The sequence below is a fragment of the Salmo salar genome, chromosome ssa07 (assembly GCF_905237065.1).
Source record: "Salmo salar chromosome ssa07, Ssal_v3.1, whole genome shotgun sequence".
Lineage (NCBI taxonomy): Eukaryota > Metazoa > Chordata > Actinopteri > Salmoniformes > Salmonidae > Salmo > Salmo salar.
This window is the reverse complement of record NC_059448.1, coordinates 33945093-33964073: the sequence shown is the minus strand read 5'-3', so window position 1 is coordinate 33964073 and position 18981 is coordinate 33945093. Positions and strand designations below refer to the sequence as shown.

The 18981-nt window shown below is 41.4% G+C and overlaps 1 long non-coding RNA gene across 1 annotated transcript; it reads left to right on the top strand.

Moving 5' to 3' along the window:
• Nucleotides 1-3295: 3295 nt before the first annotated feature.
• Nucleotides 3296-18498, top strand: LOC106609101 (uncharacterized). The gene is made up of 3 exons (XR_006770625.1): nucleotides 3296-3885; nucleotides 4612-4681; nucleotides 16686-18498. It is a non-coding gene; the product is annotated as an uncharacterized lncRNA (long non-coding RNA).
• The last annotated feature ends 483 nt before the right edge of the window (nucleotides 18499-18981 follow it).

Here is an 18981-nt window from a genome sequence, read left to right as displayed (position 1 = left end):
ATGTAAAATGATGCCGCAGGTGAAGAAGGTGGATGTGGAGGTCCTGGCCTGGCGTGGTTACACGTGGTCTGCGGTTTTGAGGCTGGTTGGACGTATGCCAAATTCTTTAAAACGACATTGGAGGCGATTTATGGTACAGAAATTAACATTCAATTCTCTGGCAACAGATCTGGTGGACATTCCTTCAGTCAGCATGCCAATTGCACACTCCCTCAAAACTTGAGATATCTGTGGCATTGTGTTGTGTAATTATGTGATATTAAGACGTTATTATGAGATGCTAAATCATAATTATGAGATGCTAAGTCATAATTAGAAGATAGGTTGTCATTATTATGAGATGCTAAGTCATTATTATGAGATGCGTTTTAGGCGGTCTCTATCACATGAATTCAATGTGCACTTTGCATCAGGTCCTCCTCAACTTTCAAGCATAACCGTATGTATATCCTATAATCAATCTCACATTGTGTGTGTGTGTTTGCATGCGTGCGTGCGAGCGAGCGAGTTTGTGGTGATATTGTTATATTAATGTATTGGAGAGTTTTGTTGATGTGCCTGTTTGATGACATCTGGTTGACATCAGATTTAGGTTTCACCTCGGACCTAAGAACAGCCCTTAGTTAGGAGTTATCACACAATAATCCCTGGGTTCTCATGCCTTATTGCTTAAGTATCTCATTATTATTACTTAGTATCTCATTATTATTACTTACTATCTCGTTAATAGGATTTATTATGCCACCAGACTTTTTTCACATTTTGTTGTGTTACATGCTGAATTTAAAATAAATTAAAATAAGATTTTTTTGGTCAATGGCTTACACACAATACCCCATAATGTCATAGTGGAATTATGTTTTTTAATGTTTACAAATTAATAAAAAATTAAAAGCTGAAATGTCTTGAGTCAATAAATATTCAACCCCTTTGTTATGGCAAGCCTAAATAAGTTTAGGAGTAAAAATGTGCTTAACAAGTCACATAATACTCACTCTGTGTGCAATAATAGTGTTTAACATGATTTTTGAATTACTACCTCATCTCTGCACCCCCCACATACAATTATCTGCAAGGTCCCTCAGTCGAGCAGTGAATTTCAAACACAGATTCAACCACAAAGACCAGGAAGTTTTTCAGATGCCTTGCAAAGAAGGGAACCTATTGGTAAAAATATAAAAAGCAGACATAAAATATCCCTTTAAACATGGTGAAGTTATTAATTACACTTTGGATGGTGTATCAATACACCCAGTCACTACAAAGATACAGGCGTCCTTCCTATCTCCGTTGCTGAAGAGGAAGGAAACCGGTCAGGGATTTCACCATGAGGCCAATTTTAATTGGTGTGACAGTAGAATACTGAGGATGGATCAAATCAAATCAAAACAAATGTATTTATATAGCCCTTCTTACATCAGCAATACCTTGAAGTGCTGTACAGAAACCCAGCCTAAAACCCCAAACAGCAAGCAATGCAGGTGTAGAAGCACGAAGCAATCAACAACATTTGTAGTTACTCCACAATACTAATCTAATTGACAGAGTGAAAATAAGGAAGCCTGTACAGAATACAAATATTCCAAAACATGCATCCTTGTTTGCAACAAGGCACTGAAGTAAAACTGCAAAAAATGTGGCAAAGCAATTAACTGTTTGTCCTGAATACAAAGTGTTATGTTTGGGGCAAATCCAATACAACACATTACTGAGTACCACTCTCCATATTTTCAAGCATAGTGGTGGCTGCATCATGTTATGGATATGCTTGTAATCATTAAGGACTGGGGATTTTTTTCAGAATAAAAAAGAAACCGAATGGAGCTAAGCACAGGCAAAATCCTGGAGGAAAACCTGGTTCAGTCTGCTTTCCACCAGACACTGGGAGATGAATTCACCTTTCAGCAGGACAATAACCTAAAACACAAGGCCAAATCTACACTGGAGTTGCTTACCAAGAAGGCAGTTAATGTTCCTGAAAAGCCGAATTACAGTTTTGACTTAAATCTACTTGGAAATCTATGGCAAGACCTGAAAGTGGTTGTATAGCAATGATCAACAACCAATTTGACAGAGCTTGAAGAATTTTGAAAAGAATAATGGAAAAAGTTGCACAATCCAGGTGTGGAAAGCTCTTAGAGACTTATCCATAAACACTCACAGCTGTAATCGCTGCCAAAGGTGCTTTTACAAAGTATTGCCTCAGGAGTGTGAATACTTATTAAAAAAAATCTAAAACCAAATACATGTGTAGAATTTTTTCCTGAACTACAGGCCTATGGGAACCCTGTTATCCAATTTAAATAACGGGAGCACAGTAGTCTATAGCCTGTAAAGTCACCAGAGTGTGTTATAGCCATAGGCTAATTATGAGGAAAAGTGTCTTCTAGCCCGAGGCTAATTATGGGGAAAAGTGTCTTGTCTTGCACAATAATTTAAAGCAAAGCAGTTACAAATAATACTTTACAATACTTTTATCATACCACAAATTAGCTACCGCTCATCTAGAATTCCTATAAACATGTTGAACCCTCATATAACAGAATACAATAGCTAAATCATATCTGTTGACATGAAATCATATAGCCTAATCACAAGTCCAGGCATGAAATCACTTGACACTCCATGCCTGGAGGGGAAAAATATATACAACAGCACATGCTTTATTCCAGTTGACACAGGTAGATTAAACAGGTGCATTGTGCATAGGCCTAGCCTACTCGTTTATTGGGTGCCTTTTTGGCTAAGGTATTTTTGGAAAATAGGCTAGGCCCAAATGCCTGGAAATTATTATGAAATTGATATGATGGCCTATATTGACAGAACTTGTGTTTGAGACCTAGACCTATGCTTCTCATTTGCATTTACTTGAAACTGCCTCGGTAAAATGACAAAATATGCCGACAGTAGGCTAGGCTAGCCTATATGAACACGAGTGTCAGGTCTATTCTAGTAGGTATACATTGGAAGTGAAGGACTCCATTTAACACTTGAATAGACCAAACAAATTCTGATTGCGTTATTGAAAAGCAATGTTTTCCATGTTTTATTATGGAACAACTTCAATGTGGTAACACGTGTAATAAAAACGAGTGTAATAAAGAAATGAACAGGAGTAGCCAAAACGTGGTGCCTCGAGTTTTTTATAGCTATATTAAATAGTTTTGCATGCATGTATTCAATAAAAACGGATGCGTGTGTATGGCTGTTTGTTTGCAGTAGGCTAATGCTCCACACTATCGACACCTCTTATCTTTTGTAAATATGTAATTGTAGTAGGACTATGCTAGGTCCAGTGGTTTTCATATCTGAGATAGTGCAGCGACAGGCAGGCAGCTGCGAATCACAGTTCACCTTAGCTGAACTTCGCAAATCTATTTCAGCAATGGCAGAAGGAACACAGTGAGTTTGTCGGGTCTACTGATAGTCCGGCCCCGCCACCGATGTGGCAAGCGAGGAAATGTTGGTAGCCTATTCTCAATTAATATTTTTAAAAGAGTCGGCGAACTCATCACATCTTATTTTGCTATCGATGCTTCTTTGCAGAAGGTTATATAGGCCTACTTTGCTACAATGTTACAATGTATCTACTCAGAGCGCGTGTCACTACACAGCCTAGTCTTCTTTTCTCACACTCGCATCGTTGTTGCGACCGTGCAGCGAGGACACAATACTTACGGGGGAGTGGAATTGGACGTGAGGGAGAGACAGGGTGATGGTCGCTCAAGACTTGGACTTGAACTTGAACTTCATCTTGAAATTGGCGTCCTTGTCAAATCGACATTCATCTTTTTTCCATAAGAAATATATATTTTCTGTGATTCAATGACAAACTACGAGGAGATATAAGGAAAATACAGATGTTTTGAAGACAAGCAACTAAACGTAAGTTAATGTGCTCCATAAAAACAAACCGCATTTATTGTAGGGAATGGCCGTTTCAAATCGTGTGCTGTCTGCCGGTGGATAGCATGTATTTTCAGTGCAGTGGATGACACGAATCAGAGACTGAGATGGTCAACAATCTCGTCTCGTCCGTAGGCAAGAGGGAATTACGTTTTCGCGGGTAATTATTTCAACCGCAAACTAAATAGCCCCCAACAATGTTATGTTGTTCCGTGGGATCCACATGGGATCTTCTCTAGTCTAAAATATATTTTTAAATAGGTTTAGGCCTATAGAGGCTTGAAGCCCAAATGTCACATTTGGCCTCTATAGGCCTAAACCAATTTAAAAATATATTTTAGACTCGAGAAGAGCCCATATGGACGTTTTGTGTTTGGTTGTATATATTTAGCAGGCTATTCAGTCCTTGAGTCTTATAATGATTCACATAGTATGGGACAAAAAGAGATCTATTGAAAGTTGGGAGACAATTGCCTTCTTTGAGGAGTTGAAATTAGTTGGTGTTTTGCTATGATGTTGATAATAATCTCAGCAATGCATCCTGTGTGTCTGTGGAAGAAAATAGCCTATTTTCACTATTTGCCTTTTTTGATGGTGATCATTTGTAATTTTCAGATGCAAAGATACAAGGGTATTTCTATAAAAGTGCTAAAATGTGCTGTGCTTTCTGTTTCTGTGCTGGCTGCTCAACCTTGGACATTGAAGAAGTGGACATTTCAGATCAACAGAAAGTCAAAGATTTGAAGAATGCATGTTATAGACATTGTTATAACAGGTAGGTATAAAATTGTTTTATTATGTAACTATTCAGGGACATGAAAACAGTTTAAATCGTAATGAGAAATCAGCCAAAATATTTTTCTGATTTACGTCGCATTTGACTTTTTTAAATTACTGTACTGTGATTGCTGGGTGAAACATATTGTAATATGATTCAGTGCATAATGCATTACATTTTAGTGCTGCATTACAAATGAAAAACATTGAGTGAAACTTTCATTTCTTATTTATAATGATTACCAAGTAATGGTTATTAGTTCTATGGAGAATGTATAAGCCTGTCATTTGTAAATAAAATAGTCAGTGGGAAAACCTGTTCATGTGAAAAATATCACATACTCTGACTATACCCCCTGACCATCCTTCATCTATCTGAAAAGGCTTATGTTTAGAGACAATGATTCAAAATATCTGCTGTAAACTTGGCAGAAAATGTTGATTACTTCTTCATTTGAGCCTTGTCAGTCACGGCACATATTTTCTGTGTTAAGTGCACAGGTGTGCACAAGTGCTGGGGTCAGTACTCAGAGTAGGCCCTCAATTTTTTATTTAACTAGGCCAGTGAGTTAAGAACAAATTCTTATTGACAATGATGGCCTACCCTGGCCAAACACAGACCAATTGTGCACCACCCTATGGGAGTCCCAATCACACCTGGATGTGATTCAGCCTGGATTTGAACCAGGGACTGTAGGGATGCCTCTTGCACTGAGATGCAGTGCCTTAGACCGCTGCACCAATCGGGAGCCCAACATGACAGGTTGACTCTCACAGCCAAAGCTGTCAGTTGCACAATTAAACTGAGAGAGAGATTATGTATTTTGTATACATAATAACAATAATAATGTATATACAGTACCAGTCTTGGCATTCTCTCAACCAGCTTCATGAGGTAGTCACCTGGTATGCATTTCAATTAACAGGTGCTCCTTGAAAAAAAGTTAATTTGTGGAATTTCTTTCGTTAATGTGTTTGTGCCAATCAGTTGTGTTGTGACAAGGTAGGGGTGGTATACAGAAGATAGCCCTATTTGGTAAAAGACCAAGTCCATATTATGGCAAGAACAGCTCAAATAAGCAAAGAGAAATGACAGTCCATCATTACTTTAAGACATGAAGGTCAGTCAATTTGGAAAATGTCAAGACTTTGAAAGTTTCTTCAAGTGCAGTCGCAAAAACAATCAAGCGCTATGATGAAACTGGCTCTCATGAGGACCGCCACAGGAAAGGAAGACCCAGAGTTAGTTCATTAGAATTACCAGCCTCAGAAATTGCAGGCCAAATAAATGCTTCACAGAATTCAAGTAACAGACACATCTCAACATCAACTGTTCAGAGGAGACTGCGTGAATCAGGCATTCATGGTCGAATTGCTGCAAAGAAACCACTACTAAAGGACAGCAATAAGAAGAAGAGACTCGCTTCGGCCAAGAAACACGAGCAATGGACATTAGACCGTGGAAATCTGTCCTTTGGTCTGATGAGTCTTTGTGAGATGCAGTTTGTGAATGGATGATCTCCGCATGTGTGGTTCCCACCGTGAAGCATGGAGGAGGAAGTGTGATGGTGTGGGGGTGCTTTGCTGGTGACACTGTCTGTGATTTATTTATAATTCAAGGCACAGTTAACCACAGCATTCTGCAGCGATACGCCATCCCATCTAGTTTACGCTTATTGGGACTATCATTTGTTTTTCAACAGGACAATGACCCAACACACCTCCAGGCTGTGTAAGGGCTATTTGACCAAGAAGTGCTGCATCAGATGACCTGGCCTTTATATTCACCCGACCTCAACCCAATTGAGATGGTTTGGGATAAGTTGGACTACAGAGTGAAGGAAAAGCAGCCAACAAGTGCTCAGCATATGTGGGAATTCCTTCAAGACTGTTGGAAAATCATTCCAGGTGAAGCTGGTTGAGAGAATGCCAAGAGTGTGCAAAGCTATCATCAAGGCAAAGGGTGGCTACTTTGAAGAATCTAAAATCTAGAATATATTTTGATTTGTTTAAAAAGATGTTGGTTACTACATGATTCCATATGTGTTATTTAATAGTTTTGATGTCTTCACTATTATTCTACAATGTAGAAAATAGTAAAGAATAAAGAAAAACCCTTTTTCTTTGCAACTCTGCTTAGAAGGCCAGCATCCCGGAGTCGCCTCTTCACTGTTGACGTTGAGACTGGTGTTTTGCGTGTACTATTTAATGAAGCTGCCAGTTGAGGCCTTGTGAGGCGTCTGTTTCTCAAACTAGACACTCTAATGTACTTGTCCTCTTGCTCAGTTGTGCACCGGGGCCTCCCACTCCTCTTTCTATTGTGGTTAGAGCCAGTTTGCACTGTTCTGTGAAGGGAATAGTACACAGCGTTGTACGAGATCTTCAGTTTCTTGGCAATTTCTCGCATGGAATAGCCTTCATTTCTCAGAACAAGTATAGGCTGACAAGTTTCAGAAGAAAGTGCTTCGTTTATGGACATTTTGAGCCTGTAATCAAACCCACAAATGCTGATGCTCCAGATACTCAACTAGTCTAAAGAAAGGCAGTTTTATTTCTTCTTTAATCAGGACAACAGTTTTCAGCTGTGCTAACATAATTGCAAAAGGGTTTTCTAATGATCAATTAGCCTTTTAAAATGATCAACTTGGATTAGCTAACACAACGTGCCATTGGAACACAGGAGTGATGGTTGCTGATAATGGGCCTCTGTACACCTATGTAGATATTCCATAAAAAAATCTGCCATTTCCAGCTACAATAGTCATTTACAACTAGGGTTGCAAAGGGTCGGAAACTTTCCGGTAAATTTCTGGAATTTTTCTGGAAATTTTCCATGGGAAGTTAAGCCCGGGAAGTTGGGAAGTTTCGCTTAAATTCATCAAAAAAATGATCTTATAACAGTGAACCTTTTTTTGTGGGATACACCAAAGTCAATTCTAGGTCTTGTGGCATATTTTGGTTAAACTATCCCCAATTCAATGGAATTGCAACCCTCTGCATGCACAGTGCATTTTTCCATCACATCTGCAGTGCACTCTTCCATCACATGTACAGCTGATTCGCTATTGAGCCCACACTACTACACTGTCTGAGCCAAGGACTACATGCTTTCTGGTAAGTTTTGATTACAGTACTGGGTGGGGTGAATATATTTTACATGACATACATTATTTTTTGTTAACGAGTAAATAGTAGCCTACAGCGAAGTGTGTTTAAATAATTTCTAACTTGTTAACAATTACTGTTAGTTAATTTTTTCTACCATGTGGGTTTTAGCTTGCTTGAGCCTGCTAACTGAGGGATGTTAATTCACCTGTTTCCATACATGTTTAATTTTAAAACATTTATCTTACAAAGGAGTTGTTTAACCTAACTGCTTAACTATTTATCTGTACATGGAATTGTATTTGTTGTTTTAAAAAAAAAAAAGTCTAATCTTTACAGGAAAATGCCACGGGAACTATCTGATGTGTGGAGACATTTCACTGCAGCTAATGTAGAAGGAAAAGCTGTGTACAGTTGCAAATACTGTGCCAAATCATATGTGAAGAATGCAACAAAGATGCAGACTCATCTGGCCAAGTGCATAAAGTTCCCTCAGCGCTCACAACAAGCAACGTCTGACAAAAGTCGACTTCTATTCGAGGTGACACCTTATTGATAGCAACAGCTCATGGTCCTCCTGGAATCAGAAGTGTTTTTGACTCAATGGAGGAACGTTGTCAGAGAATTGCAGATGAATGTCTTGCTCGAGCTGTGTATGCAACTGGTCCACCTCTGATGCTCACAGGCAATGTGTATTGGAAAAGATTTCTGAATGTTCTTCGCCCAGCATACACCCCTCAAGTCAGACATGCTTTATCTACTCATTTGTTGGTTGCAGAGTTCAACAGAGTTCAAGTGAAGGTCAAGCAAATCATAGAGAACGCAGACTGTATTGCAGTCATCTCTGATGGGTGGTTGAATGTTCATGGGCAAGTAATAATTAACTACATCTCCAGCCCTCAACCAGTATTCTACAAGAGCACAGACACAAGGGACAACAGACATACCGGTCTCTACATTGCAATTGAGCTGAAGAGAGTCATCAATGACCTTGGACCACAGAAGGTATTTGCACTGGTGACAGACAATGCTGCGAACATGAAGGCTGCTTGGTCTAAAGTGGAGGAGTCCTACCCTCATATCACACCCATTGGCTGTGCTGCTCATGCATTGAATCTGCTCCTCAAGGACATCATGGCACTGAAAACAATGGACACACTGTACAAGAGAGCCAAGGAAATTGTTAGGTATGTGAAGGGTCATCAAGTTACAGCAGCAATCTACTGCTTCTCAAAGTGAGAAGAATAAGAGCACCACATTGAAGCTGCCCAGCAACACCCGCTGGGGTGGTGTTGTCATCATATTTGACAGTCTCCTGGAGGGGAAGGAGTCTCTCCAAGAAATGGCCGATATGGACAGCCCCATCAAGAGGATCCTCTTGGATGATGTATTTTGGGAGAGAGTGGTAAGCAGCCTGAAACCTATAGCAATAGCCATTGCACGGATGGAGGGAGACAATGACATCCTGTCGGAAGAAATCCGTACTGCCCTGCCCACTTCACTGTTGCTCTAAGCAGAGGAAACTGCAGTTTTGAAATACATTAAAAAGTGTGAAGACATCTGCCTGAAGCCCATTCATGCCTCAGCGTACATGTTGGACCCCAAGTATGCTGGCAAGAGCATCCTGTCTGGTGCAGAGATCAACAAGGCCTATGTTGTCATCACTACCGTGTCTCGCCACCTTGGCCTGGATGAGGGCAAGGTTCTTGGCAGTCTGGCAAAGTATACTTCCAAGCATGGGTTTTGGAATGGTGATGCAATATGGCAGTCGTGCCAACATATCTCTTCAGCCACCTGGTGGAAGGAACTTTGTGGATCTGAAGCTCTTTCCCCTGTTGCCTCCATCATCCTTCAAATCCCACCAACATCAGATGCCTCAGAGCACAACTGGTCCTTGTTTGGGAACAGACATACCAAAGCACGCAACAGGCTGACCAATACAAGGGTTGAAAAATTGGTGGCCATCCGGGCAAATTTCAGGCTTTTTGAGCCTGACAACTTGTCATCCTCAACAAGCTTGGAAAGTGACAGTGAAGTTGAGGCCTCAGAGTCTGATGTTCAAGAGGTGGACATTGAGGAGGTCCAGGGAGAAGACATGGAAGCCTGAGAGGAAGACAGCCAAAGCTTTAGTTTATAGACTATCATTTTACAGATGTATGTTGAAAACATTTTTGGGAGATGAGATGGATCATTGGGGATCATTCAATATTCCCTTTCTTTTGTTGTTCAGTGAAATCATCCCATGTGAAGAGTCAACTAATTTAGTTAAAGTTCAATTCGTAACAAATGCTTTTTTTTATATTTCTATTGGAAGGCTTTAATCATTTGCAATTATGTCTACTTATGATAAGGTAAAAGGTTTATGTTTCTGTCTCCATATGATATGGTAAATATATCCAATGGAAAATACATCTATATTTAAATGGTATTAATATTAATGTGCATATATTTCTGTTAATTCCCATATATTCCCGTTAATTCCCACGGAAAGTTTCCACCTCTGAATATTCCCCAAATGTGCAACCCTATTTACAACATTAACAATGTCTACACTGTATTTCTGATCAATTTGATGTTATTTTAATGGGTAAAAAATTAGCTTTTCTTTAAAAAACAAGGGCATTTCTAAGTGACCCCAAACTTTTGAACGGAAGTGTGTATATATATATATATATATTATATATATATATATATATATATATATATATATATATATATATATATATACTCTTTAAATAATTAGCAATATTCAGGGGTAATGCCCCGCCTTAATTTACATCAACAGCTTTAAATCAAACATTTTCTAATTGACAGCATTAAGGGACAGTATTAAGGGAAAGTTTTTCTATCTGACAACACTTGGGAAATCAATCTGTCGCCTTCATTTCTATTTGTTAATTAGTTGTCTCTCACTGTTCTCCTGCTTATGAAAGATAACATTCAATTTGCTCCTCCTGACATTCGGTTTGGGAAGCTTTTTTTTATTTTACACAATCGAAGTTAAAAGTGTCATGGCCTGGACCGGGCCGGACGGGCCTAATAAGACTGTCGTAGGTTTTCTTTCTGCACATCTGGCTGTTTTAGTGCTGCGTCTGCAACTGGAAGCTTCTTCTGTTGCCTTGCCTGGTGCTCTGGTACTCTGGTGCTGAACTCAGCCTGTCAATCGCACTGCAGCGATGTTTCCCAAAATTCTGGGAGCCGCAGCAACGGATGACAGAACCTTGGCATTTGTCTTCGGCCACATTCTCTCCTCTCCTCGCTGCTCTCTGGAAAGAGGAGCAGACAGGGGCCAAGTATGTAGCAGATCAACATGACCCTGTGGCTCCCGATGGCTCAGGGAGATAGACATCTTTAATGTACTATATTAATAACCAGTATATTGCATGTTTCTAAAACACACTTGTGGCTATAAAAAGGAAAATCATTGTGCTTTCTGGAAAACGAGGCAACGAGGCAAACACAGGTGGCTGGAGACAATGGACAAGGGCTTGTTTCTCAGATCCTAAGCAGTAAAGAAAAAGAGAAAGCCTGTGGACTTGTGATTGGCATGACTTTGTCAGTGGACTGATTTATCCTCAGTTTACTCTAGAACAGCATAGCAAGAAAATGTCTTGATTGGAATGAACAGGAGATCAGTCACACAAGGGTATGTCTCTCTCACTTCTCCAGTCCTGACCATTATCCACCGTACGACTGTTGTTTTCACCCCCAGAAATTGATTGAAACATAAACTCAGGCACAGAGCCCTGATATTCTTCTCTATGAATAATTTACTAGATATGATGATGATGCATTGGATGGTGTCCCTGTGAGGCCATTTCAGGTCAGGGAAAGGAGGACGACTGTGCTGTTCTGAGCTTTTCTGTTCTGCATCATAAACATGTCTTAATTTGAAAGAAGAACAGATGTTTCAAAGAGGGAGGATGCTGCAGCTTTGGCTCAGCCAGGTTTCTGCAGAATGTGTGCAGAAGTAGTTTGTTTTGACTTGTGACAGTAGTTTTAAATGCTACAAAGCCTTCCGTAGCAGTGTGAAGCTAAAGTAGGGATAATCGTCTCAGACGCTGTAAAATATAGCTAGTGTAGTCTATGGAGATTATATTTCACTGTTCACCTGGTAATACGATTTCCCTGGTAAGACGATTTCCCTGTCACACGACTTTTGTGTGTAGTTAGCTGCAGTGTGTGTGTGTGTGTGTATGTGTGTGTGTGCATGTGTAGCACATGGGGATGTGTGAAACTTACTCCTCAGCCTGAAGTGTCCCCACTTGTGCCAGCGAATAGCTAGCTTTTCGCATGGTGTGACTGGTAAGACACTTCAGGAGGGCAGTCATGTGTGCTAGCAAGGCAGAGGCCCAGAGTTTGCGCCAGGTATGGGTCGAATCGGTAGGAAGTGGTTCTTTCAAAGCAAGCACTGTGACGTCTTTTACACATGCTTCTACACTACAGTATGCGTGCAACACATTTTTTTCTGTCTATAATATCTTTGCAGGGAAAACTGGCCGCCCACCGTTGTTATTGTTTTAGTTGCTGAGCTGAGGTTGCCTGGCTTCCCAAAGTCCTTGCTATGGCCAAGTGCTACGCCACACGCTTTAGTTTCTTCTCCGCAATGAGTCTGGAGCGATTTCTGGTCAGATTTTGGAGGCGCGCACATCACCCACCGCTTCCGAGTATATTACTCGCTAATGTCCAGTCTCTAGATAACAAGGTAGATGAAATTAGGGCAAGGATTGCTTTCCAGAGAGACATCAAGGATTGTAACATACTCTGTTTCATGGAAACATGGCTCTCTCGGGATATGCTGTCTGAGTCGGTATAGCCACCTGGATTCTTTGTGTGCTGCGCCGAGAGGAATAATCATCTCTCCGGGAAGAAGAAGAATGGGGGTGTATGTTTCATGATTAACGTCTCATGGTGTAATTGTAACAACATACAGGAACTCAAGTCCTTTTGTTCACCTGACCTTGAATTCCTCACAATCAAATGCCGACCGTATTATCTCCCAAGGGAATTCTCCTCGGTTATTGTTACATCCGTGTATATCCCCCCTCAAGCCAATACCACGACGGCCTTCAAGGAACTTTACTGGACTTTATGCAAACTGGAAACCATATATCCTGAGGCTGCATTTATTGTAGCTGGGGGTTTTAACAAAGCAAATTTGAGAACAAGGCTACCTAAATTCTATCAGCATATTGACTGTAGCACTCGCGCTTGAAAAACACTGAATCACTGCTGCTCTATCTTCCGCGATGCATACAAGGCCCTCCCTCGCCCTCCTTTCAGGCAAATCTGACCACGACTCCATTTTGCTTCTCCCTTCCTATAGGCAGAAACTCAAACAGGATGTACCCGTGCTAAGGACTATTCAACGCTGGTCTGACCAATCAGAATCCACTCTTCAAGATTGTTTTGATCACGTAGACTGGGACATGTTCTGAGTAACCTCAGAGAATAATATCGATGTATACGCTGATTCGGTGAGTGAGTTTATAAGGAAGTGTATTGGAGATGTACCTACTGTGACTATTAAAACCTACCCTAACCAGACACCGTGGATAGATGGCGGCATTCACGCAAAACTGAAAGTATGAGCCACCACATTTAACCATCGAAAGGTGACTGGGAATATGGCAGAATACAAACAGTGTAGTTATTCCTTCCGCAAGGCAATCAAACAAGTGATATGTCGATATAGAGACAAAGAGGAGTCACAATTCAACGGCTCAGACACGAGACGTATGTGGCATGGTCTTCAGACAATCACGGACTACAAAAGAAAAACCAGCCACGTCACAGACACCACCCCTAAACCCAACCCTAAACACCTTCTTTGTCTGCTTTGAGAATAATACAGTGCCACCGACGCAGCCCACTACCAAGGACTGTGGGCTTTCCTTCTCCGTGGCCGACGTGAGTAAGACATTTAAACGTGTTAACACTCGCAAGGCTGCCAGCCCAGACGGCATCCCTAGCCACGTCCTGCGCAGACCAGCTGGCTGGTGTGTTTACAGACATATTTAATCTCTCCCTAGCCCAGTCTGCTGTCCCCACATGCTTCAAGATGGCCACCATTGTTCCTGTACCCAAGAAGGCAAAGGTAACTGAACTAAATGACTATTGCCCCGTAGCACTGACTTCTGTCATCATGAAGTGCTTTGAGAGACTAGTCAAGGATCATATCACCTCCGCCTTACCTGTCACCCTAGACCCACTTCAATTTGCTTACCACCCCAATAGGTCCACAGATGATGCAATCGCCATCACACTGTACATTGCCATATCCCATCTGGATAAGAGGACTACCTATGTAAGAATGCTGTTCAGCATTCAACACCATAGTACCTTCCAAGCTCATCATTAAGCTTGAGGCACTGGGTCTCAACCCCACCCTGTACAATTGGGTCCTGGACTTCCTGACGAGCCACCCCCAGATGGTGAAGGTAGGAAACAACACCTTCACTTCGCTGATCCTCAACACTGGGGCCCCACAACGGTGCGTGCTCAGCCCCCTCCTGTACTCCCTGTTCACCCATGACTGCGTGGCTATGCACACCTCCAACTCAATCAGTAAGTTTGCAGACAACACAACAGTAGTGGGCTTGATTACCAACGACAAGACAGCCTAAAGGGAGGAGGTGAGGGCACTCCGAGTGTGGTGTCAGGAAAACAACCTCTCACGTCAACAAAATAAAGGAGATGATCGTGGACTTCAGGAAACAGCAGAGGAAGCACCCCCCATCCACATCGACAGGACAACAGTGGAGAAGGTGGAAAGTTTTAAGTTCCTCGGCGTACACATCACGGACTAACTGAAATGGTCCACCCGCACAGATAGTGTGGTGAAGAAGGCGCAGCAGCGCCTCTACAACCTCAAGAGGCTGAAGAAATTTGGCTTGTCACCTTACAAACTTTTACAGATGCACAATTGAGAGCATCCTGTTGGCCTGTATCACCGCCTGGTACGGCAACTGCACCGCCCACAACTGCAAGGCTCTCCAAAGGGTTGTGCGGTCTGCGCAACGCATCGCCGGTGGCAAACTACCTGCCCCCTAGGACACCTACAGCACCCAATGTCACAGGAAGGCCAAAAAGATCATCAAGGACAACAACCACCCGAACCACTGCCTGTTCACCCCACAACCATCCAGAAGGTGAGGTCAGTGTAGGTGCATCAAAGCTGGGACTGAGAGACTGAAAAACAGCTTCTATCTCAAGGCCATCAGTCTGTTAAATAGCCATCACTAACACAGAGAGGCTGCTGCCTACATACAGAATTTAAATCATTGGCCACTTTATTAAATGGATCGCTAGTCACTTTAATAATGCCACTTTAATCACTCGTCTCATATTTATATACTGTTATATATACCATTTATTGCATTTTGCCTATGCTGTTCTGTCATTACTCATCCATATATTTAGATGTATTTTTATTCTATTCCTTTACTAGATTTGTGTGTATTAGGTAGTTGTTGTGGAATTGTTAGATTACATGTTAGATTTTGCTGCACTGTCGGAACTGGAAGCACAAGCATTTGATGCAATAGCATCTGCTAACCATGTGTATGTGACCAATAACATTTAATTTGATTTCTTTTTGGATTTGATTGGTCCCAGAAACCGATGGGTTGGGCCAGAGCCAGAACACCTGTGGGTAAAGCAGCAACCCCTCATTTTGACGTCACCACAAACGACTTCAATGATGGCAGTCTCAGACTGAAGTATGTTGCAAACATAGGGCAGCGTGCAATTCTCTTTTATCACACTTGCAATGCGGTAACTTCTTTGTTGTTGTAATTTTGCAAACGGATTCCAGCTTTGACCTAATTTCTTAGGCGTTCGGTGAAGAGTTCAGGCAGCAGAGAGAGAGAGATCCTTGGCATGTTAGTTTTCTTCCAGGGAGGGGGCGAAACACAGAAGGCCTGCCTCTGTCAACCAGTGTGACTGAGCTCTCTGCTCTCGCTCCGCTCTGTTCAGCTTTGGGTCGTATTTATAGTGGACACCGTAGCGAAAGGTTTTGCAATGGAAAACGAAAACATGTGTTTCTTTTTGGACACGTATAGGTATAGTCCCTCCCTGTTTGAGTCTGTTTTCTTCCATTTGGTGCCTAGTGAATATGACCCTGCTCTCTGCCTCTCTCCACTCGCTCTCTGCTCTGGGTGTTTCCTCCTCCCAGCATATAACAGGAAGCTCATGTTCAAGTTCATGCGAGGACAGGGAAAGGGCTTTTCTTTCCACTGTGAATCATTTGGGAGAGAAAGGCTTTGCTGCCTTGCACTGTATCAACCCTCTGCAATCTGGCATGTTTTTCTCTTCTCCCCTATACTGCTTTATTTTCTATTTTGGCTGAGTTTGCAAAGTTTTTTTCCCCTTATTCTTGCCAAGAAAACTTTTTTTTATAGGATAGGATATAGTGAGTGAGAGCAGAGTTGAGTTCCTGAGTCAAAAGCAGAGTTCATGAATCCTGTAAGCAAATTAAACACATCTCCGTGGGGAGCACTGCATGTTCTTCCAGTTTGGTTCTCAATTCCAGAGAGATCTTTGACCCATAGTTACACACTGGAAAAAATAACACACTCTCTGTATGACTTTATGCATGTTTATGATATCTAGACCATGTGGTCAATCTTTAGAGAATGTCTTTGTGTATATAAAAATACCTGTAAGGAAACTGACATGGATGAAAATCTGGCATGTTAAAACACTATAGTACATGGAGAAGTGCATAAAATACTCTGTGACATTTTTTGTATTCTCTACAATTCTCTCACAATAGAGGTGGCTGAGCTTTGGAAAGAGCGATGATGAGTGATACAGTGCTAGGAGTTTGTATAGTCAATTGCGGAATGGTTTAGATGTTTACAATTTTGATATTTTCCCTGCATTGTATTTCTCAGCACAACAGAGGCCATTTATGGAGACAGACCAGACCACAAGGAAGACATACCCACTCCAGTGCAATGCAGGTATACCAATATACAACCATGTATGCATTGAAGGTGGCAAGACTGTACACTCCCCGGTACTGAAGCAACTTTGGCCGGACTGTCCACTCCCCCTGTACTGAAGCAACTTTAGCTTCAGCTTCAGTGTTTAAAAAAAAAAAACTCTGGGAATTTTATTCCTTTACTACTACGGAGGGTACAAAACATTAGGAACAACTCCCTAAAATTGAGTTGCACCCCCTTTTGCCTTTAGAACAGCCTCAATTCGTCAGGGCATGGACTCTACAAGGTGTCGAAACCGTTCCACAGGGAAGCTGGCCCATGTTGACTCCAATGCTTCCCACAGTTGTGCCAAGTTGGCTGGATGTTCTTTGGGTGGTGGACCATTCTTGATACACACGAGAAACTGTTGAGCGTGAAAAACCCAGCAGCGTTGCAGTTCTTGACACAAAGAAACCAGTGTGCCTGGCACCTACTACCATACCCTGTTCAAAGGCACTTAAATATTGTATCTTGCCTATTCACCATCTGAATGGCACAGATACACAATCCATGTCTCAATTGTCACAAGGATTAAAAATCCTTCTTTAAACTGTCTCGTTCCCTTTATCTACACTGATAGAAGTGGATTTAACATCAATGAGGGATCAAAGCTTTCATCTTGATCTACCTGGTCAGTCTATGTCATGAAAAGGGAAGGTGTTCCTAATGTTTTGTACACTCAGTGTATACTATAATTGACATGTAGAGCTATTTAAATTGTTACCTTTGATCAAGCTGATTTTTTGTTAGTACTACTGTACACTCTGAACTGCCTTCAGCATTTATTAGAACTGCGACCAAATAGGCCCCTCTGGTTTTAGAATGCCTTTAGTGCGTGAGAGTTAGGAGGGGATTTGAGCATGGTGGATTTAGCCGAGACAGAAACTCAAGGCAGAACTGAGATGATGATGGTTGGTTGTAATATATTTTCTCTGTAGATGATTATTACAGCCTGACAATGTTCAATTCAAAACATTAATCAAAAAGTTATGTCTTACCCTTGAAATTGAAGTTGGTTTTCCGGGGAGTGGTTTTTGTCTTTCTCTGAATGTATCATTGGCATTTTGGGAACTTGGGAACCAAAGCTTTAGGGATTCCAGTTAAGAGCTGCACACTGGAATAACATTAAATGGGGTTTCAGTTGGGGCCAGTTGGATGACATCAAGGACAAGTCAGTGTCCTTTAAAAATGAATGTGAGCATGCTCCTGTGAAGGACAGACAGAAGGCAGTTATGGCATATTTTAGGAGAAGGACATTTTTCAGGCAAAGGGGGCCAGGTATACTGAGGGAATACGACTGGTTAATATAACCTTTTTTCAGACTTTTGAGTCCTCTTGAGTCCCCATCATTTATCTATTTATCTTGCTATTTATTTATCTCACTATTTATCTCGCTCTCTTTCTCCCTCTTCTTTCTGTCTGTCACGACTTCCGCCGAAGTCGGCCCCTCTCCTTGTTCTGGCGGCGTTCAGCGGTCGACGTCACCGGCTTACTAGTCGCCACCGATCCATGTTTCCTTGTTCGTTTTGTTTTGTCTTAATTATACACACCTGTTTTCAATTCCCTTATTATGTTCCCTATTTAACCCTCTGGCTTCCATTTCTGTTTTGTCCGTGATTGTTCTTTGTCAGTGGTTGTTGGAGGTGTTTCTCCTCACCCTGTTATTTTGCTGTTGGAGATTTTGACTTTGGTTTTTGAGTAAACGAGACTGTTTTGAACTCAACCTGTGTCCTGCGCCTGACTCCGCTACGTCTCCAAACCTAAAGCGTTACACTGTCTGAGAATCAGTCCTTATCGCCGCCGCACCATCCTTTTTCTCCTCCTCCCTTTCTCTCTCTCTCAATTTAATTCAAAGGGGCTTTATTGGCATGGGAAACATATGTTTACATTGCCAAAGCAAGTAAAATAAACAATAAACAAAAGTGAGAAGAAACAAAAAACAACATCAACAAAAAAATATACAGTAAACTTTGCACTCATTAAGGTTTCAAAAGGGTAAAGAAGTTTAAAATGTTATATTATGAGCTTGGTACAGTGTTTTTAACAATGTGTAAATAGTTGTAGCACGAATAGTAGAGGAAGTTAAGTAAACAGATGAATATGGGATGTATTTACAATGTTGTTTGTGCTCCACTGGTTGCCCTGTTGTCATGGCAACGGGTCACAAATCTTTAAGCTCCGATTGCATATTGTGTTATTTCACTTA